Source organism: Hyperoodon ampullatus, assembly GCF_949752795.1.
Source record: "Hyperoodon ampullatus genome assembly, chromosome: 4".
Lineage (NCBI taxonomy): Eukaryota > Metazoa > Chordata > Mammalia > Artiodactyla > Ziphiidae > Hyperoodon > Hyperoodon ampullatus.
This window is the reverse complement of record NC_136917.1, coordinates 8,949,187-8,971,995: the sequence shown is the minus strand read 5'-3', so window position 1 is coordinate 8,971,995 and position 22,809 is coordinate 8,949,187. Positions and strand designations below refer to the sequence as shown.

The following is a 22,809-nucleotide window of genomic DNA, read 5'->3' as shown; positions in this document are numbered from 1 at the left end:
CTAACATGGTAAAACAAGTATTTACTGATAGAGAATTTTAGTCTCTCCCCTGGAGAAATTCTCTCATTCTCACTTATGATAACATAAGACATTAAATTATAAACACATATTATTGTTCATTATCATGACCAACAAAATTAAGAAACAATATAGATTTGATAATTGGGTAGATGGTTGTAATAAATAAAAACATCCCTTGATATTGTGATATATTCCCTTAGCAGTGAATTCATCTTTCCTGATCATTAGAGCATAATTTAGTAAGCTAAGTTTATATATTTTTCTGGGTGCATTTATTTTCAGCTCTGTTTACTTGATGTAATAAGCTAAGTAAAGAATTCAAAAACTTATGCTAAGGGCGCTAAGGATATTATAAAGTGCCCAGTGGTTTTGTCTCTCATTGTTTATTTGACTATACTTATTAGTGTCATCGCATGCCTTTTTTTAATCCACATAGCAAGAAGTTTTTAAGTTGATATAAGTTTTTCCCCAGATTCTGCCTGATGTTATTTACCCTTGACAATAAAGTCAGCCCAAGGAGTTAAATAAACTTGAGTTTGTATCTGATCTTTATGGTGATAAATTAGTAGTAGGTAAATTATTTGTAGAAGCAGCTAGATTTTTAACATTTCTTGAATTCTGTGTCCATATCTATAACATACCTCCGTACAGGGTGGGTGAGCTGTATAACAGTTAATGTATAGGTGCTCAACGTAATAAATTTTTCCTTCCTTAACTAGGGTATATAAATTCTAGGAAAGATAAATATAAAAGAGAAAAGCTGATTATTTTGATAGACCATCCCTTGGTTGAAAGTGGAATTTGCAATAAATTATATTTTAAAAATTTATGATTGGAGTGAATTATATCCAAAGACTACTGGTCCCCAATTCCCATTAAGTCAACTCAGCCAGTTATTTGTTCATGTATTTATTCAACAACAAATGTTTACTGACACGCCATTATGGGCCAGGAATTGAGGATATAACAGTAAAGAAAAGGTGAGTGGCTGTAACCCTCATGAAGCTTCATTCTAGTGGGAACATCTGAAAAGACAAGGAAACGTCCCCACAATTGTTAAAAGCAAATAATTATAGATTATTATATGCACATAAGAAACATATAGAATGATGGCAAATAACTCAGAAGAGTGTTTCAGGGAGTGTGGACCTAGAAGGCCACCCTGAGGAGGTGACTTCTGAGTCAAGACCTGAAGAATGGGAAGTAAGAGGCATACCCAAAACTGGGGAAACAGTTTCTAGGCATAGGGAAGAGAGTGCAAAGTCTCAAAAGTGAGGAAAAATCTTGGCTTATTCAAGAAACAGAAAGGAGGCCAGAGGCATTGGTGCTTAAGAAACCAAAGGGAAAGTGACCTAAAAAGAAACTGATACTGGGTAGAAACCAGATTAGGCAGGGTCTTGTAACCAAGGAGTTTGGATTTTGTCCTAAGTGCGGTGAGAAAGCAGTGGTGTGACTGGATCTGATTTACGTTCTATAAAGATGATTCTGTCTGCTTTGTTGAGAACAGATTGGAAAAGGCCAAATATGCATGTGTAGGGATATACCCACACACCCCACATGCTATGCCTCAAGAGGACTGTGAGAAACAGAGAAAGGGTGTTTGGCCAAGATCCTGTCATATGGTGGCAGATAAGCTTGTGACCTAATATGAGCCCCCCACGGGTCTTTTATCACCAGATGGTGGAGAGACTACCTTTCCCCTCCATGTTGCCTGCTTGGTCTCTGCACAGCAGCTGCCCAGAGCCTGTAACAGCATGTGGGGCTACACGAAAGATGGGACCTAGATAGCAATGCCAGTTTGCCATACCCTAGGGACAGCTTCCTCAGTCTGATCATTTTAATACCCAAGATATAGTTTCATATTCAGTATGCGAGATAGTTCAAGCATAAGAATACTCACTGTGTGAAATATCCAATATTTAGGAACAATTCATTTTCACTACCATCAGTGTATATTTTGTGTAAATATTATCCAATTGCTAGGTCAGATTTTTTTTCTCATTTATATTTGGTATATTCCATTAATGCCAGGTTTCTTGTGTATATGGGTGTTGTCCATGAGGGATTATAACTCCTTTATGTCTGTTGATCACTAAAACTTGAATCAGTTAATCCTTAAGAACAATCTTTTACCTCCCTGCAGCATTATTTAATTAACATACTTTGGGGTTTCAGAGCTAGAGTTTTGTTGTCACATTATGCTTCCATAGGAATTGTAACAAATTAGGAGGCAAAAAGTGGAATGAATTCAGCTTTTAAGATGCAAGGTATTGACATGTTGAATTATCGTGAGTGAAGGACAACAATAGTACAGGAATTAGTGCAAGCCTTCTGTTTTGCATTTATCATCTTGAAAGATAGCAATAGAAAATAACAAGGACAACATTAAGAAAATAAATGGAAAAAAATGACAGTTCAGTTACAGGAAAGGGTACTTTATAGTATATGAATTGAAACTGTATAAAGAAGTCCTTGGACTTTTTGTTTTGTTTTGTTGTAAAGAAAGAGAGCATAGAATTGTTGATCCTGCCAAAACTACTCATTTATTTAATGGTTGCCAAATACAGCCCTTGATATTATGCTAGAAATTTGATAGTTACGGTATTGCCAAGGTTGTTTGGGAACATTTGATGTCTTTCCCATATGTTGTTACAAGGCAACCCTAGAACACATGATATAAGAGCCAGGCTGGAAATGAGGTTCTGTGTGGAACCTGTTTTTTTAAGTTTTTACATAATGACCACTAATCTTCATCCCTTTGCTGGTCTGAGAGTGATGGAGGGTGGTGCAAATTTAAGAGGCCAGGGTAACATCTGCAGACCAACTTAGAATCTAACTTTGTTTCTAAAAACAAGCAAACAAACAATAATCATTAAAATATAGCACTTAGAGAGGTCTGATGTTAAACGGTCTCAGTTCATTTCCTGGAGGATTTTTAGACCTTACTGTTGATTCACTACAAACTGTCATAATGTAGTATAGCTAACTCCAGAGTCTGAACAGGATGAGGAATTCTGTCTTCTTGTCTTGTGGATGACCTTTTCTGATCAGGGTGAAGTTGCTGGTGTTGGAGTGAGTGATTGCTCCTATCCCCTTGTGCTTCCTCTAGCTTTGCTTGCAGAAGCTTTTATTGTTATGAATATTTTACTGACTGAAGGCCAGCAGTGCTCTAGGTGATGAATACAACATTGAGCTAGCTCTGGTCTTTGTCCAACTGGATAATTACTAATTATACAACTAGGAAATAGAACTTGCTCTATATAAATATTGGGATAAATAGGGCAATGTGGGGCAGAAACAAATAGTCATTAATATTCATCAACCTATGACAAATTCCTGATGAGCTCTCATGGTATCTCAAAAAAAAAAAAAGGTTAATTTTCTAAGAAAAAGATTTAATATTTTCCAACTGTGGTTGGTCTTCTCAGCTGCTTGCACTTAAATATTTCTTTTGGAGTTACTAAGAATAATGTATTCTGAAGGTCATGTAGCAAAACTACCATAAGTTTGATGAATTGAGTTTTATTTATATGAATAATTATTGTTAGTTTTGTGGATAACCATTCAGAAGTGACCATTATATTCTCAAAATTTTTATTTGTTATTAAAATTATACTAATCAAATGTATCAGACTATCTTATCAAAAACAAACAAAAACTAAAGCAAACAAAAGATGCTATGTTGTGTGTTTTTCAAATATACTTCCTAGAGGCAGAAATTATTTTGCTGCTAAGACTTTAGGGGATGTATATTGGTTCATCTACTTGCCCTCTGTGTTTGAAAAAGGATTGATTTACATCCTGCCTTTTTCCAATTTGTTCCTCTAATTGATATAGCACTGGATGAGAATAATCCATTAATAGCCACGAGTGTGGTTTTAAGGGAAGTAGAGCTTCGGAAAGCATTAAACTAACAAACAGAATGAGATGCATTTTATTTATTTATAATTATCCTGAAAGAAATAAGTTGAAGGTGTCATTATAATATAATCTTTTATAATATTAGGCTCCTGATGCTTTGCGAATTTCCTTGATGTGGTTTTGCATTTTAGGGTTTTGTTGGCAAGCATTTATAAATTCCTTAGAGTGTCACATTTAAAACCATATCTTTCCAATGTCTCTTTTCTTGTTTTTTTTCTGGCATACTTTTAAGTGCACTTGTCTTATTCCTTCTTAATTATGAGCCTTTAAGGAAGGAGTCTGTACCTTACTCATCTGGTTGTCTTTGTATCTAGAGCACATTGGGCACAAAAATAAAATATTTTGTTGAACTTATTTGATTTTCAGATTAAATTTTATACTGTTTGTGAGAAGAACTCAGTGTTAGAAAATATGATATCCAGCTTCAAAATTAGTTTGGGTCAAAGGTGATAAAGGATAGAGTAAGCAAGAAAATTAGAAATTAATTTTGTCCCAAATTATTAAAAAATTGTGTATAAAACACTCTGGTGAATTATGTAATCACATGAAATAAACCTTTTTCATTGTACCAGTGATCATTTTTCTCAGTTAAAAGTAACATTTAAAAAAATGCAACACATGGACTTCCCTGGTAGCGCAGTGGTTGAGAGTCCGCCTGCCGATGCAGGGGACACGGGTTCGTGCCCCGGTCTGGGGAAGATCCCACATGCCGTGGAGCGGCTGGGCCCGTGAGCCATGGCCGCTGAGCCTGCGCGTCTGGAGCCTGTGCTCCACAACTGGAGAGGCCACAGCAGTGAGAGGCCCGCGTACCGCAAAAAAAAAAAAAAAAATGCAACACATGTTTATTATAGGTTCACTGGAGAGAACATTAAAGAGCAAAAGGTTAAAAATAAAAATATTGTACAATTTCCTTACCCATAGAAAACTTCCAATAATCATTGAATTTCTGTTCTTCTATCCTATTTGACATAGATCTAAATTTTATTTTTTTAAGTAAGGGGTCATATTATGCATACAGCTTTATCATATCTTTCTTACCTAGTATAATATTCATTTTTCATGATAATAAATACTATTTATGGCAATATTTTTATGTCTTAATAGTTAAGCATAATTTTATCAAATCAAGTTTCCATTATTTGGCATTTATATATTTTTGGAATTGTCCTCTGTCAAAAACAACTTAATGATGAACATCTTTGTAGCTAGATCTTTGTGGATACCCTTCGCTAACAAAATATTTTAATAAATATGCTCTAACACATATGTTTGTCACAATCACAGTGATTCATAAAATCATTAAAATATGCATCTAAAGTAATTATTGCATTTTTATTTTTGGAACAGCAGTTTATAGTTATAAATAGGAGAAGTATATACTTAGAAAATCACACTGGACTGACAAATTTAATTTTGTAAGTTAAATTTCCCACCACAACATCTTGGTTGCCAACTTTTATTTCAAATTTCTAGCACACACATTTGATCATTCCTCAGACATTAACCCATTGCCTACCAGGTGCCAAGTCCTGTTCTAGGAATAAAAAAATTAAGATCACAAAGTTCTCATGCTTAAAGTGCTCACAGTTTCATGGGAACAGATTTATTTTATAGAAACAAGGTAAGCTTGCAGACCCAAAGCATAGATAAGGCTTAACTTTGTAGCAGTCTCTGTAAGTACACATCAAAAAAAATTGATAGTAAGTGAGGAAATGAAGTAATCATAAATGACAAGTAATAAAATAATAATAGATGAAGAAAATACTAAGCTCATAATATGTGCTAAAACTGTTTAGATATTTGATGATATCTGTATAATCTATCATTGATTATCACTGCTGCTAGACACTAATGTCTTTATGATGCTTACTATCTAACCTCCTAAGTTAAATAGCAGTAAATGCATAGTAATGTAAATCGGGATTCTTTATAAAGAGGTAATGAAAAGATGATGAATGAATAGAGACTTGATTTACCAAATACTTTATATTACAAAGTAAAAGCAAATTTTATTATTATTGAACCATAAAATAATGCTGAAACTCTAAAATATAAGCCAATACATATATTTTTAATTTTTTTCTTTTCATTTGAATTCCCTTCTGTGTTTTGGTATTGGGTATATCCAAAGACCATAATGATGCATTCATAGCTGGTGGCATAAATATTGTCACAATTACACAGTCATTTTGTATCATGCTTAATTTTTCCTTTGCCATATATTGAACTTGATGTATGATATAATGATAATGATATGTAGACTTTGTCCTTGTTGATTTATTTGTAACTTCTTAAGGGTACTTTAGCACCATCTATTTAAATTTCCTCCAAAAAGCACTCAGTAAGTTACTTTTTAAAATAATTTTAAGTTTATGCCTCATAATAAGGATCACTTTGATGTTCCATATCCCTAGAATCAGCAATATTTTTACTGTCATTGATTTCTTCCAGTCAATGTCGGGGAGAGCAATGTCAGTTTTCATTTCTTTGAATCAAGGTGAAAAACTGTGTGGTCGGAATAGTCTAACAAATAATGTTCATGTGCTGTTGGCTGTCAGAGGGAAAGAGAAAACCAGCCATCAGCTCCTCTCCCTACAACACACTAATCAACCAGCTCAGGTGGTTTTGTGTCCTATTCTCTTGTCCAGTAACTGCTGCTTGTAGCCATGCAGCGTACACTTAGTTATTCTATTATTTTCAGGACGTAAAACACACGTCTACATCCTTAGAGAGGAAATGGAAGAACCAGTCTCATCATAAGTGCTTAGGTACTTGTAAGGGTTTTATATCTCTGGGTTTAGGTCAATGAGTTGTTTCCTAATCCTAGATATTCAGGGCTTTATGGTGAATGGATAGAAGTTCTGTTGACAGAATTATAGGCTATGTGGCTGTGACAAAATTATGAATCTCTCATATCTACTGTGTTTTAGAACTTGATGGGAGAAGTAAGTATATAGGAAAATATGCAAACACTTACTGAAAATTATTCTTTTTCATTAAGTGTTATATGGAGTTTTTTTTTCCTATGAGGAAATGAAACAAACCTGTTTTTATATTCAAAACCGCTTCATCATGAAGTCTGTTTCCCTGAGGAACAAAGGGAACCTAAGAGATCATACCAAACTGAGGTTATCCTTAAAGACTGTTGAGTAAAGATTGCTTAGTATTGATACTTAACAATATTCAGTAAATTAATTTAGAAATAAAAATATTTTTAATAATTGTAAAATTATTGTTTTATTCTCTCTATATCTATGTGTTATTATATGATACTGAGCAGCAGTTTTTCTTCTTGTAACAAATTGCACACATTATTAACATCATCACCAAATATTCTCTATGTTCAGTAGACTTGGGGCATTCACTAGATGTTGAAGAGAAAATGTTTAAAAATGTTGAAGAGAAAATGTTTAAAAATAAAAGTTTAAAGAAGTTTAAGGGCCTACATTCCATCCATAGGCTCTTCGGCGTTTTTTTGTTTTTTTGTTTTTTGGCCATGCCGAGTAGCTTGTGGGACCTTAGTTCCCCAACCAGGGATTGAACCCGGGTCCTCAGCAGTGAAAGCATTGAGTCCTAACCACTGGACCACCAGGGAATTGCCCCATCCAAAGGATCTTACAATATAATTTGAAAGAAATGAGTAGAACAGAACAAAGACAATTAACAGTATAAGGTAGTTTAGTGAAGTCTCAAATACTGTACATGATACACATAATAAATATTGAGAAAGAAGTGATCATAAAGGAACTGTATTCAGAAAAGTCTTTTAGGAATCTCTCAGAAGGAATATTGAAAGGAAATTTGAAAAAGGATGTTTTCAAGAAGACTTCAGGGGAAGGTTTATAGGAGGGCATATGTAGGAGAAAGAATAAAGTATGTGAACCTTATTATGATAGTAAAGAGAATTCATTGAAGAACTTGAGGAAGGCATTATTGTGTTTGGCTTGGTGTTTGGGGAATATTGGGTTACTTTGGTAACAGGGTGTGAAATTATGGGAAGGAGGATGTAGTGATGTGCTTGGACAGGAGCCACCCCTTAGGAGAATGATGCAGTTGGTCAGGTATGAAATAACAAGACTGCCACTGGAGAGGTCGTGATGGGAGTAGGAATGATGGACTTGGCAGACATAAGAATCTAATTGACAGAGATAACTCCACCTGAGAAGTAAGAGGAAAGCTTTTTTTTTCCTTCCTTTATAAAAGTCAGTTTTGAGACTTTGATAGAAATGTTGAAACACCACAAAGATCTTGAAGGTGAAGGTGATAAAGGTTGGAGATGTAGATTTTGATGATGATGAACTAGGAATGTGTGAATAGGTTCAAGCTGAATTGCTTCAGTAACCAAGCTTATTTGTATATTACTAGATTTGAATATTAAATATTTACCTGTTTAGATAGTCACATATTTAAACAGATTCTGTCAGTGCCTGTGTGTTTCCAGTACCCCAAGAAGGAGATGATATGCATCACAGGGGTAGTACATTCTCTGTATGAACTGAACAATAAAGATGTTGACAACTGAACCTTGTAAAATAGGTTGAATATATATCAGGGCAGGAAGAAAACAACACAACAACACAATGAAGAAGGGAAACAGGGGAAAGGAGTGGGCTAGGGAGTAGAAGAAATAAGAAATTGTGGTAGAGTAAAAGCTAAGCATCAAGAGAATTCACGAAAGATTTTGTTTTGTCCACAACTAATAAGAATGACATCTAAATATGACCTGAACTTTAGGATCTTGCATTAAAATAGTTGCAGTAGAAACAGAAATGCTGAAAAACAGATAGATGGACTTAAAAAGTGAGTGGAAGATGAGAAAATGTATTAAATTATCTCAAAGAATAGTAATTTCTTCATGTTATAAAACAAAAACAAAAACTATCAACTTTTTCGGAAGACCATGTCTTTTGGTCTGGTCTTCTGTATGAGAACCGAATGACAAAAAGACAGATCCTGAAAAATACTAGGGTAAATCAACTGCATAAATCTTAAAACATTTGTGTGTGTGTGTGTGTGTGTTGACAAGTCCTCTGTATAGCTGAAAAACAGGCAGCCTATCTCTAAAGAATATTTTCTACTTTTTTTCTACTGCTACCTATTAAATTTGGAATATGGAACTACAGGCCATAGCAAAGAAAAAAATAAGGTTTTGGTTATATACAATTTTATTACTGTAACCAAAGAAAATATTTCAAAAGCCAGTTGATCAATATTGACATGATTAAAATCCTGACTCTCTCAATTTAGGAAAACACAGATTACTAAAAAATTCTGGTACTTTAGCTATGATTTCTTTAAAAAAAAACAAAACAAAAAAACTGTAACTGCTTTTTCCTGAGCAGGTCAAATCCCTCTGTTGTATGTGCTTTCATAAGGTGATCTATCATCCCTTCAAAGCAGTAATCATAGTTTATATTTTTAAAATTATTGTAGACTATTATTTGAATAAGATTTTTTTTCCCATATGAATTGTGTTGTGAAAGCAAGATGCTTGTATGTTTGGTTTTGCTCATCATTATAACCTAGCACTGTGACTAGCACAGAGCATCTTAACCCTCAGCACTATTGAAATTTAAGGCTTGATAATTATCTCAGATATCAATATCAAACAACAGTTTCTTGCTAATTCTTTGTTGGGGGTGGGGTGGGGAACTGTCCTCTAGCGTTCCTGGCCTCTACTCAGCAAAGCTGTAATGAGCAGAGTGTAAAAACAAAAAATGTCTACGAACACTGCTGAGTGTCCCTTGGAGTGAGCACAAAATTGGCCCTAATGAGAGTCACAGGGCTAGCACATAGTGGGCAGTCAGTAACTGTGTTACAGGAATAAGTAGTCAATTATCACTACTTCACTACTAAGCAAAACCTACCTTGAGAACCAAAATCCTACAGAGTGGCGTTAGATACCCATAGTCTTTACTTCTGCTATCCCTTCACTGTACCCTGACACCCCCCCTTACAATAAGAGTGAGAGGTTGCAAGATACTCTCCTAACTCTGCTCTCTTGTAAAATGAAAATTGTTTCCTCCTTTTAGCTTTAATCTTAGTTGACCTGTCTGTATAAAACTTTGCTTTTCACCACCAACAGAGGATTAGAAAATCTCGAGAAATGTAGTCAGGGAACTAGGACTGAATTTGGTTAAAGACCCAGGATGTAGATGAATTCCTATGTAACCTGAATTGTAATTTTACTGATGGAATCAGTCTGAGCCAGGAAATACTCTCATTCATTATGCATAGGAGTAAAACTCCCTTCTAAAGAAGAGAAAATGAAGATAAAGCATGTCTTGTTTGGCTATTCCTTTAAGAGTTTATTTCTTTAAAATTGCAGCTGTTACTTGGCTACAAATTTCTACTTTAGGCAGAACATCACTTACTTCTTCATTTGTTTGTTTAGCACATGAACTACAGTCATCCATAATAACTATCAGCAGCATCTGGGGACATTTGCACCCTCAGTTTCTTCTGCAGGTAAATTCCGAGTCATTCTTTTTAAACTATTATTCTTATGGGAAACATGGTAATATTATTTATTAAGCCCTACTTCTTGTAAGTGCCTGTTCTACAGAAAATGTCAAGTATTGAATACTTCTCAACCAATAAGAAGTTAACATGGATATTACTTCACATTTGTACCTAATTATACATTTTCAAAGCACTTTCTAACCATCCTTTTGCCCTCTGACGTAGCTAGGGTAGGTTTTGTTTAACTACATTTTACAAATAAATAAGCAGGAGCACTTTAATCCACTCACACCAGCTTAATATATTAAGAACCTCATGACTGTAAATTTGGCTTTTCAGATTGGATTCTTTGTCCAGAGTAAAATTAAATTTCGCCCTTTTCATAGGAGTTAAAGTCAACTAGTTGACTTTCAGAGATGTTTAGATGTTTTATCCTGTTTTTAATGTATCATTGAAAAACTAAAGGAGAGAACAGACTGGGTATATACTTGGTATATCTCTGCCAAGGAAACAGATGTGTACCAAAATCTGACTTGAAGTCAAGAGTTTCAGCAATACTGGTGAAAAACTATTACCTGCACAAAATGTGACATTTTTTCTTTTCAGTCTAACTTTGATGCATATTCAATACTCTGATGTACACAGATTTGAGTATCATTAAATTATTAAGATTTTTTAAGGATATTAGAAAATATACATACTTTATTTAAGACAGGTGCCAAAAGATGTGCTTTAGCCTAGAATTGTGCTTTGTCTGAATGGGATCTGTCTGATTAAATAGAGACAGCTCAAATCTTTTGCTTATTTTTACTGCATTTACCCTTATGAAATGTGTTGGATTGGCCAAAAAGTTCCTTCGGTTTTAAAGTAAAAGACACGTTTCATTTTCACTAAGAACTTTATTGAACAACGTATTCACCCTTTTGTTCCTCTACCTTCTGCCATTTTTCAGGCAACTTCATAATTCTAGCTTCCCCAAACTTGTTATCTTTTTGAGCAAAGAATAGTTCCAGGTGCCTTTTACAGTCTTCCAGGGAATTGAAATTTTTTCCACTAAGAGAATTTTGTAGAGACCAAAATAAGTGGAAATCTGAAGGTGCAATGTCTGGTGAATACAGCAGATGAATCAGAACTTCCCAGCCAAGCTGTAACAGTTTTTGCCTGGTCATCAAAGAAACATGAAGTCTTGCGTTATCCTGATGGAAGATTATGCGTTTTCTGTTGACTAATTCCGGATGCTTTTCATCGAGTGCTGCCTTCAGTTGGTCTAACTGGGAGCAGTACTTGCTGGAGTTAATTGTTTGGTTTTCTGGAAGGAGCTCATAATAGAGGACTCCCTTCCAACCCCACCATCTACACAACATCACCTTCTTTCGATGAAGACCAGCCTTTGGTGTGGTTGTTGGTGGTTCATTTCTCTTGCCCCACGATCTCTTCCGTTCCACATTATTGTACAGTATCCACTTTTCACTGCCCATTACAATTTGTTTTAAAAACAGAGCATTTTCATTACGTTTCAGTGGAGAATCCCATGCGGAAATATGGTCAAGAGGTTTTTTCGCTTAACTTATGTGGAACCCAAACATCTAAGTGATTAATATAACCAAGCTGGTGCAAATAATTTTTAACGCTTGATTTGGATATTTTGAGTGTGTTGGCTATCTCCTGCATGGTATAACATTGATTGTTCTCAATTCATATCTCAATTTGATCACTGTTAACTTCAACTGGTCTACCCGACCATGGAGCATCTTCCAGCGAGAAATCTCCAGCATGAAACTTCACAAACCACTTTTGACACATTCGATCAGTCACAGCACCTTCTCCATACACTGCACACATCTTTTTTTGTGTTTCAGTTGCGTTTTTACCTTTCTTGAAATAATAAAGCATAATATGCTGAAAATGATGGGTTTCTTCTACCATCTTCAGTATTAAGGTGGCTACACAAAAATTCACCAATTCTGATGTTTTTTTTTTAAATGCACACTGATATCACAGCTGTCATGACACAATCTAACAAAATTGTTTCAATGAAGTTTAAGCCAATGAAGCACTACTAGAGCCATCTTGCGGAAAATCCCAAATGAACTTTTTGGCCAGCTCAAATGAATAGTACCTGAGTTCCTTTATCATTCTTGAACTATAGTTTTGAATGCTCTGTGGCAGTCCCAGGCCTGTTCGCCCTCAGAACCATTCCTTGCCACTATTTGTGGACCAGCAGTTCTTTCTGCCTTCAGGATGTTCTCTTCCATGGATCTTCACAGGCTGGCTGCTTCTGCCCGTTCAATCCCAGCTCAAATGGCACTGCCTCTTAGTGGTCTTCCCTGATGACTCAATCTAAGTTATCTAAATTTCCTACTTTATTATGCTAAATTATGCTTCAGCCTCTTTAAAAGTGTTTGTTTATTTTATGCTCCTTCGGCACTGCAGTATAAGCACCATCAGAGCTAGGACTTACTCGGTCTTGTTCTGCACTGTGATTCCAGGACTTAGAACAGATTCTGTCACAAGTGTTGTCATATATTGGCTGAATGAATGAATACAGTCTAGTGGAGGACAGACCAAAAACAAATCAGCATCATTATATAGAAAGGAAGTTAGTAAGAGGGTAGGGCATTTCCCACACCTCCTTGCCCCTGAATACCAACCTTCTTTTGGTCTTTAATTTCTGTTATCATAGATTTCCAACTAGGCTGATCTGTTGTCTAGGCTGAACTGTCCTCTAGGGGAAAATGTAGAACTCTCACTCCTTTGAGTTTTAAACAGCTTATAATTCAGATACACTTTTGCCCTAATGTCCATGTTAACTAACAGAAACCTTCCAATGTATTTGTCTTCTCTCTGGTCCTGAGACTGTCGATTATTATTATCTGCATTGCAGATGTGTGTAGAGTAACGGTCTCGTGGGCACAAATGTTTGCAAGTGTAATGTACACAACCAAAAAGCAGTACTGTTTAATGAATAAGAATGTGATGAACTGTGCCATTCAGAAAATGTGGACAGAGAAAGTAACCTAGATTTTAAAAATTCATTGGATTTCATCCTGTTTTCCCAGCATAAATTCTCACGGTACCTATCAGATTTTAATAAATGTTTTTAATTGAATTAACTTTAAGATATGTTAGTTACTACATTTAAAAAATAATCTTTATCCATAAACATTTGCTCATTTATTAATTTGGGCCTCACAATTTATGATACATGGAATATCAATCCATGTATAATTTTCCTGTAGTGTCATATTGTGAGAAAGTAAATCCATTATATTAATTCAATATTAAATATTCCTTTTGCACTAATTTTGTATCATGAAGTTCATGCAGTTTTTCTTAATATTGATATTGTGTATTTCTCTTTATTTTGCAATACTCTTATTCTGAAAGGAACTGCAAACCTTTCTCCCATCAAGTTCAGAGTCTTGGTGTCAAAACTGAAGTATCTTATTTACCAAATTCAAACTAATGACTCTTTTCCTATATATATATTCTTTTCCAGAAGAATGTGATTATAAGAGCATGTGTCTAGATGCTTTGGAAAAACTTGTGTAGAATAAGTATAATTTATTTGTTAAACGTTTAGTATAGCCACTTAGTTGTAGAGTTTTCTTTGTGAGAAAAAATTTTATCACAAATTTAATTTCTTTAATAGAGGTATCAATTTTTTTCCTAAGAGAGCTTTGATAGTTGGTATCTCTTAGGGAATTTGTTTATTTCATATAAATTGCTAAAATTATTGACATAAAATTGTTCAAAATATTCTCCTGTTATCTTTTAAATATATGCAGATTGTATAGTGAAAATGCTTTTTATTCTTGATACTGGTGTTTGTGAAAACTATGATTTTTAAATTCTCAGTGTGAGGTTATAAGATAAACAGGATTCAGTGAAAGTCTAAGATAATTCATATTTCTTGTGCAAGACTAAAATTTTTCTTAGCTTTAATATGTTTTTCAATAATTAAAATTTAAATAAAATCTCAGAACACCCCAAATTTTAGTACAGCTTTTCCAACTTATGGATGAGAGGGCTGAGATTCAGAACAAAGGGCTTAACCAAGACAAGGTGCTTAGTTGATAGAACATCTAGATTTGAAACTTGCCAATTATATGTCCTAATATTAAATCACACTTAGAAAAAACTTTAGCTAATTATTCTTTGTAAAATTTGAAACTTGATATATTCTTCAGGGCTTATTAATATAATTATATTTCTTATTCAAAAATATTTTGTAGAGGGTGGCTGTGGGCTCAGGGTCACATCCAAGGCCAGGCCGCAATGAATTTGGAGGTGGAACCCCCACGGGCGGTGCCCCCAAAATTAAAAAAAAGTGTAATTATATAAATATATCCTTAATTGAAAATTATCAGGTAAAAATACAGAAACATTTTCTAATATCTTACACACACGCACACACACGTATTCTGTTTTTGTGAATGCTGTGATTCTTCTGGTCTTTGCAGCCACCTGCCCATCTCTTGATGCTTGTAATGTGGCAATTAACCAGCAGCTTCTTAATGACCTAATTAAACCATAATGATTGAGGTACAAGGCATTTCCTGGGGATTAGTGGCCAACTGAGAAGAGCTGGTGGCCCATGGCATAGCTGAGAGCCATTAACCCCATCCAGCCATTAATCCTGTGAAAACACTATACAGAGGTTATTATTATAAACTAGAAATGAAAACAATGACCTGTGGTATATTTACATGCAATGAAATTATACTTGCCAAATATAGCACCTTAATAAAGAATAAATATTTGAACTGCTCTGAAATAGTCATTCAACCTTTAAAACTTACTTCTGATAGTGTACAGATATTTAATGAATTAAATAAGCACTGCTTGAGGAACTTCAGTTGCAAATTACAGAAGACAGATGGACCTAGGTTAAATCAGCAAGAAGAAAGTTGTACCTCTGAGACCTGATGTCAGGAAGCAGTTGGGATTCAGGAATGATGAGAACTGGAATTTAGATATGTGGAATCCAAACAGTATTCTGTCTCTCTGTCCCATCTCTTCCTCTCTCTAAATATGTATTTTGTTCTCTCTCTTGGTAAATTAGCTTCCTTTGCTTCAAAGACTTACAAAGAAATAAGGCTGCTCACAGTACCTTTGGTAACATTTTACATGCTTAGTCACTCAAAGAGATTGTTTCTCTTTGTAAATTTCAAATACACATTCCTAAATTAGGGTATCCGGCCAATATTGGGTCAGGGAATTAATAAGGGTTTAATTAATAGTGGTTCTATGTATTTGTATGTGTATGTGTATACCTTGTTAAGAAATGAATAGACGGCAAATAATCGCACAAAAAATGCTGACTGTATTTTGACACTAGAGAAACACAAATTAAAACTACAATTAGATATGACTACATACCTATTAGGATAGGTAAAATAAAAAAGATTAACTATACCACATGTTGTCAAGGATAAAGAGAAACTGGAAATCTCATAAACTGTTGGTGGGAATTTAAAAGGATAAAATCACTTGGGAAAACAGTTTTACAGTTTCTTAAATAGTTAAATACACACTTACCATATGATCCAGCCATTCTACTTGTAGGTATTCACCCAAAAAGTGAAAACGTTTGTCCACGTGAAGTTTTGTACATGAAAGCTCATAACAGCTTTATTTGTAATAATCCCTGTATGAAAGCAATCCAAATATCCATCAACATGGAACAACATGTATGAATCTCAAAATAATTACACTGCGAAAACAAGCCAAACAAAGAGTACTCACTGTATGATTCTATTTATTTAAAATTCAGAAAAACACAGATTAATCTGTAGTAACAGAAAATAAATCAGTGGTTATGTGGGTTTGGAGGCGGAAGGGAGAGATTACAAAGGGGAATGAAGAGACTTTGCAGTTCAGTATTTTGATTGTGGTTATGATTTCATGGGTGTATACTTATGTCATAAGTTGTCAAGTAGTACACATCAAATATGTACAGTTTATTGTAAGTCAATTATACCTCAGTAAAGCTATTTCAAAATTGGCTATTCCATGCCTATCACAGAGGCAGAGACAGCGATGACAGAATAAGAAGTTGTCAGGTGAACAGTTGTCCCATCTCAACCTTTTATCTGCAAGATGTTTAAGGACCAATAGAGTGACTCAAGCACAGTCCTTACTTGTAAAGACTTGCCTACACCTTACTTGTAAGGCATTTATAATCTGCCTACTGAAGGAAATAATATGATTTTTTTAATAAAAAGTGAGAAGATAAGACAAAATATTTTGTTTTATAAGGAAGGTATAATATACTGTAAAGTGTTTTAAAGCAGGGAGAGATCATTTCCAATTGAGGATTTAGGAAAGACTGCATAAAAGAATGGTATTTGAAGTGAGACTGAGAACATACAGAATTCAAGCAAGCACAGGATGCTTCGACCAGCATGAGCAGGGACTCAGAGGCAAGAAAATTTGGTGTGTTATTAAAAAACACTAAAAAAGCCAATTTCGCTGTACCATAGCATGTGAGCTAGGGAGCAGTAACAGAAAAAGGCAGACAGGTGAGTTACAGATTATACTGTTCAGGTTCTTAAATATAGCAGTTAGGATTATATTTAATGTGGGATTACCACTTCCAAGTAAGATGTAATAGGTTGAAGCAATCATTTCAACTGAAAGAAATGAGTGAAATATAAAAATCATACTTCTTAAAACATTGTAGAGCTGTGGAACCAAATAAGATTACATGAATTAAATTCTAGAGGGAGATAAGCTTTCCTTGGGTGAACTGAAATTATCCACTGGATTTTTTTTCCCCCTGCTGAGACTGAAGATCCCCAGCTAGAGGCAGAAGGACCCTAATAGGGAAATTGGAAACGAGAAGAGCTTTTGGGACATGTTGTCTGGTATGACAGATTGAAATCTTAGAGAAGCCCCAAATGTACAGCTGGTTTTTCTAACAGGAAATTTGCTGAGTGCTATGGTAGTGCAGAAAGCTGGGGCTAGTTAGAAGGGCACAGTGAAATAAATCCAGTCTCATAGTGTTTTGGTATCAAAATTATTCTAAAGGGAGGGGTTTGCAAAAAATACATTGAAGCTCTCTTTGCCAGATTTTGAATCTGTGTGAGGTGAGGAGCTAAATAGTTAAGCTCAAAACCTCCAAAACACAGTCTTTCAGGGAAGAGGCAGCAACATGCCAGAATATCAGCCAAAAGCCAGGGAAGGCTACAGTGGGTGAAAGAAGGGAAAGAGGGGATAGCACCTCATGGTGCTTAGAAGAAGTGCCACTAGAGAGCAGATACTATGCCAAACACACTACAAAGCTTGCTCTTGAGATACTTGTGGACTATAACTAACTAAAGGAGAATCTTAGGCCCAACACATATATTTGTTAGAATTGTAAGTGACCCTTCAAACTCCTGCCAGTCCTCTCTGGATAAAAGTAACCATGACTTCAGTCTCTATTGTTCTTTTATAAACAATGACTGGAATATAATTTTTAAAAAGTTAGACATGAGAAGGGTCAGGAAAATGTGGCTATAAATGAAGAGAAAAATCAGACAGTAGAAGCAGACCTAGAAATTATCCAATTGTTGGAGACAGTAGTCAAGGACTTTAAAATAATTAATAGAAAAATGTTAAAGTAACTGAAGAGAAGATGAACAAAATGAAGAACTGGAGAATTCAACAGAGAATTGGAATCCATATTAAAAAAAAAAACAATTGGGCATTCTAGAACAGAGGTAACATTTTTTGTAAAGGGCCAAGAAATGAATACTTTGGACTTTGTGGGCCATGTGGTTTCTGTCACAAGTATTTAACTCCACTGCTTAGTGTGAAAGCAGCCATAAATGATACATAATCAAGTGGATGTGGCTATATTTCAATAAAACTTTCTTTACAAAAATAGGTTGTGGGCTGTATATGGCCCATGGGCTGTATGTAGTTTGACAGTGTTGTTCTAGAACTGAAAAATGGGATGTTTCAAATTAAGAGGTTATTGGTGGCCTTAATAGGAAATTGAACACTACACAAGACTAGATTAGTGAACTCAGAGTAATGAAATATCCAAACTAAAGTGCACAGTACAAAAGAGAACAGAGTAGTATGTAAGAGACATGCAAGATATAGTCAACTTGACTAGTATGCATGAAATTGGAGTCCCAGAAGAGAGAAAAGGACAGCATTATTTGAAGAGATGCTAACCAAGGAATCACTGAAACTGTTAAAGCATCAAAATATGCTTTTAGTTCAGGGAACCCTAAGGAGGCTAAATAAAAAGAAAGCCACATCTAACTATAAAATAGTCAAACGTCTTTCAAGATAATTTTATGAAAACAACTGGGGTAAGGGGCACAGTACTTTATAAAAGGAAAAATAATGAGATTACAGCTGACTTAAACAGTAACTATGGAAGCCAAAACGCAGTGGAACATCTGTTGGTATGGGGGAAACAACCCGCCAATCCAGAATCTATCCAAGCAAAAGTATCCTTCAAAAATGAAGTTAAAATAGAGATATTTTCAAACAAACAAAATATGAATTCCAGTAGACAATACAGGAAATACTAAAGAGGTCCTTCAGACTGAAAGAAATCATCTGAAGTGAAAAAAGAAACCACAGAAAGAAACAAAGAACCCTGGAAATAATATGTGAATACATATTAAAAAATACTGAATACTGAAAGAAGATTAATGACTATATGTTTTAGAGTTTCTAACATTTGTGGAAGATTAGTATATGACGGTAATAGTACAGAGGGTAGGAGAATGGTTAAAGGCACTGATCTATTGAAATATAAGGGATAAAAGTCCAAATTTAAGGTAGAGTCTAATGAATCAAGGATGCTATGCTATATGTTCTCCAGTGATGGTTTCTAACAGTTTTTCTCCTCCTTGAACATGGCTGGCTGCCTCTCTTCATATCAAGAGATGGAACTTACTTCCCTTCCAACTGAATCTAATCTGGCCTTGTAATTGGTTTTGATAATGCAAATAATGCTTCTGAACCTAGGTTCTATGAGAACTGGTAGATTCCCTTTCCTGCTTCTTGGGACCCAGCAAGAATGCTATGAGAAGCCCAAGTCACATGGAGAGTCAAAATAGAGGAGAAATAAGAGGCTCAGTTTGACAGCCCTAAATGAATTACCAGCTGACAGAAAGCACTAAATGCTTGTTAAGCTCCTGAGCCATCTTGGACATGGCAACCCAGTTGGGTCCTACGTGACTGAAACCCTAGCTGATAACACGTGGAGCACAACTGTGCAACTGGACATAGTTAATCTGTATTACATTGCTAGGGTTGTCATAATAAAATAACATAGATTAGGTGGCTTTAAAACCACAAGTTTATTTTCTCACAATTCTGGAGACTAGATGTCCAAGATCAAGGTGTTGGCAAAAAATTTTTTTCTGTTTCAGGACTCCCTCCTTGGCATGTGCATGGCAGTCTTCTCCCTATATCTTTACATGGTCTTCTCTCTGTGCATGTGTCTGTGTCCTAATCTCTTCCATTAAGGACTAGATATAAAAAATAGCAAGACTTCACTATTTTTTTCTTTATAAGAATTGTACTTAACATATAAATACACAGAAAGGTTGAAACCAAAACAGTAAAGAAAGATATACCAAGCAAACCCTAAGCAAAAGAAAAATGGGATATGTATAATTCAGTAAATTAGATAATTTAAGAAAAAATGTATTATATATTCATTTATATTTATTACTGTGCAGTGCACAACTATCAACTGGATTTTTTCCCGAATCCACTTTTTTTTAATTTTAAAAATGATAGCTTTATTGGACTATAATTCACATATCATAAAATTCATCCTTTTACAGTATATAAATTACTGGTTTTCAGTACATTAACAGAGTTATGTAACCATCACCATTATCTAATTTTAGAGCATTTTTATCACTCCCAAAAGAAACCCCATATCCCTTAGCAGTCACGCCCCATGCCTCCTCCACCGATCCCTGGAAACCACTGATTTATTTTCTGTGTCTCTGGATTTGCCTGTTCTGGACATTTCATATGAATAAAATGAAGGTTTTTAAGATTTATCCATGCTGTATCATAGATCAGTACTTCATTCTTTCTGTGGCCAAATAATATTCCATTATATGGGTATACCACATTTTGTTCATTCATTCATCAGTTGTTGGACATTTGGGTAGTTTCCATTTTTTGGCTATTATGAATAATGCTGCTACTAACATTTGCATACAAGTTTTTGTGTGAACGTGTGTTTTCATCTCTTTTGGGTGTATACCTGGGAGTAGAATTGCTCAGTCATATGGTAACATTATGTTTAACATTTGAAAATCTGCCAAACTGTTTTCCAAAGCAGTTTGCATCATTTTATATTCCCACCAGCAATGTACGAGGGTTCCAAATTCTCCACCTCCTTGTCAACACTTGTTACTGCCCAGAACTTTGATGAAGCTATCATAGTGGATGTGAAGTGATGCTCATTATGGTTTTGATTTGCATTTTCTTTTTTTTTTTATTGGAGTATAATTGCTTTACAATGTTGTGTTAGTTTCTGCTGTATAACATAGTGAATCAGCTACACGTATACATATACCCCCTCCCTCCCACCCCCTCCCCCTTTTCCACCCCTCTAGTTCATCATGGAGCACCGAGCTGAGCTCCCTGTGCTATACAGCCGCTTCCCACTAGCTAGCTATTTTACACATGGTAGTTATATATGTCAGTGCTACTCTCTCAATTCACCTCACCCTCCCCTTCCAGCCCTGTGTCCCCAAGTCCATTCTCTACGTCTGCGTCTCTTTTTCTGCCCTGAAAATAGGTTCATCAGTACCACTTTTCTAGATTCCATATACATGTGTTAATATACGATATTTGTTTTTCTCTTTCTGACTTCTCTCTGTATGACAGATTCTAGGTTCATCCACATCACTGCAAATGATCCAATTTTGTTCCATTTTATGGCTCAGTAATATTTCATTGTATATATGTACCACATCTTCTTTATCCACTCATCTGTCGATGGACATTTAGGTTGCTTTCATGTCCTGGCTATTGTAAATAGTGCTGCAATGAACATGGTGGTACTTGTATCTTTTTGAATTATGGTTTCTCAGGGTATATGCCCAGTAGTGGGATTGTTGGGTCATACGGTAGTTCTATTTTTAGTTTTTTAAGGAACCTCCATACTGTTCTCCATAGTGACTGTATCAATTTACATTCCCACCAACAGTGTAAGAGGGTTCCCTTTTTTCCACACCCTATCCAGCATTTATTGTTTGTAGATTTTTTTAATGATGGCCATTCTGACTGGTGTGACATTATACCTCATTGTGGTTTTGATTTGCACTTTTCTAATAATTAGTGATGTTAAGCATCTTTTCATGTGTTTGTTGGACATCTGTACCAGAAAACTACTAGAGCTAATCAATGAATTTAGTAAAGTTGCAGGATACAAAATTAATACACAGAAATCTCTTGCATTCCTATACACTAACAACGAAAAATCAGAAAGAGAAATTAAGGAAACAATCCCATATACCACCACAACTAAAAGAATACAATACCTAGGAGTAAACCTACCTAAGGAGGCAAAAGACCTGTATGCAGAAAACTATGAGATACTGATGAAAGAAATCAAAGACAACACAGACAGATAGAGAGATATACCATGTTCTTGGATTGGAAGAATCAACATTGTGAAAATGACTACACTACCCAAAGCAATCTACAGATTCAATGCAATCCCTATCAAATTACCAGTGGCATTTTTCACAGAACTAGAACAAAAAATTTTACAGTTTGTATGGAAACACAAAAGACCCCAAATAGCCAAAGCAATCTTGAGAAAGAAAAACAGAGCTGGAGGAATCAGTCTCCTTGACTTCAGAGTATACTACAAAGCTACAGTAATATGGTGCTGGCACAAAAACAGAAATATAGATCAGTGGAACAGGATAGAAAGCCCAGAGATAAACCCATGCACCTGTGGTCACCTTATCTTTGACAAAGGGGGCAAGAATATACAATGGAGAAAAGACAGCCTCTTCAATAAGTGATGCTGGGAAAACTGGACAGCTACATGTAAAAGAATGAAATTAGAACATTTCCTAACACCATACACAAAAATAAACACAAAATGGATTAAAGACCTAAATGTAAGGCCAGACACTTATAAAACTCTTAGAAGAAAACATAGGTAGAACACTCTTTGACATACATCACAGCAAGATCCTTTTTGACCCACCTCCTAGAATAATGAAAATAAAAACAAAAATAAATAAGCAGGACCTAATTGAGCTTAAAAGCTTTTGCACAGCAAAGGAAAGGGAAACCATAAGCAAGATGAAAAGACAACCCTCAGGATGGGAGAAAATATTTGCAGATGAAGCAACTGACAAAGAATTAATCTCCAAAATACACAAGCAGCTCATGCAGCTCAATATCAAA

General features: G+C 35.1%; 1 long non-coding RNA gene across 1 annotated transcript in view; it reads right to left on the bottom strand.

Moving 5' to 3' along the window:
• Positions 1–984: 984 nt before the first annotated feature.
• LOC307051763 overlaps positions 985–22,809 on the bottom strand; it is a 256,224-nt gene continuing 234,399 nt past the window's right edge. Inside the window, exon 3 of the long non-coding RNA XR_013810835.1 lies at positions 985–1,046. This is a non-coding gene — a long non-coding RNA (uncharacterized lncRNA). The remainder of the gene's footprint in view (positions 1,047–22,809) is intronic.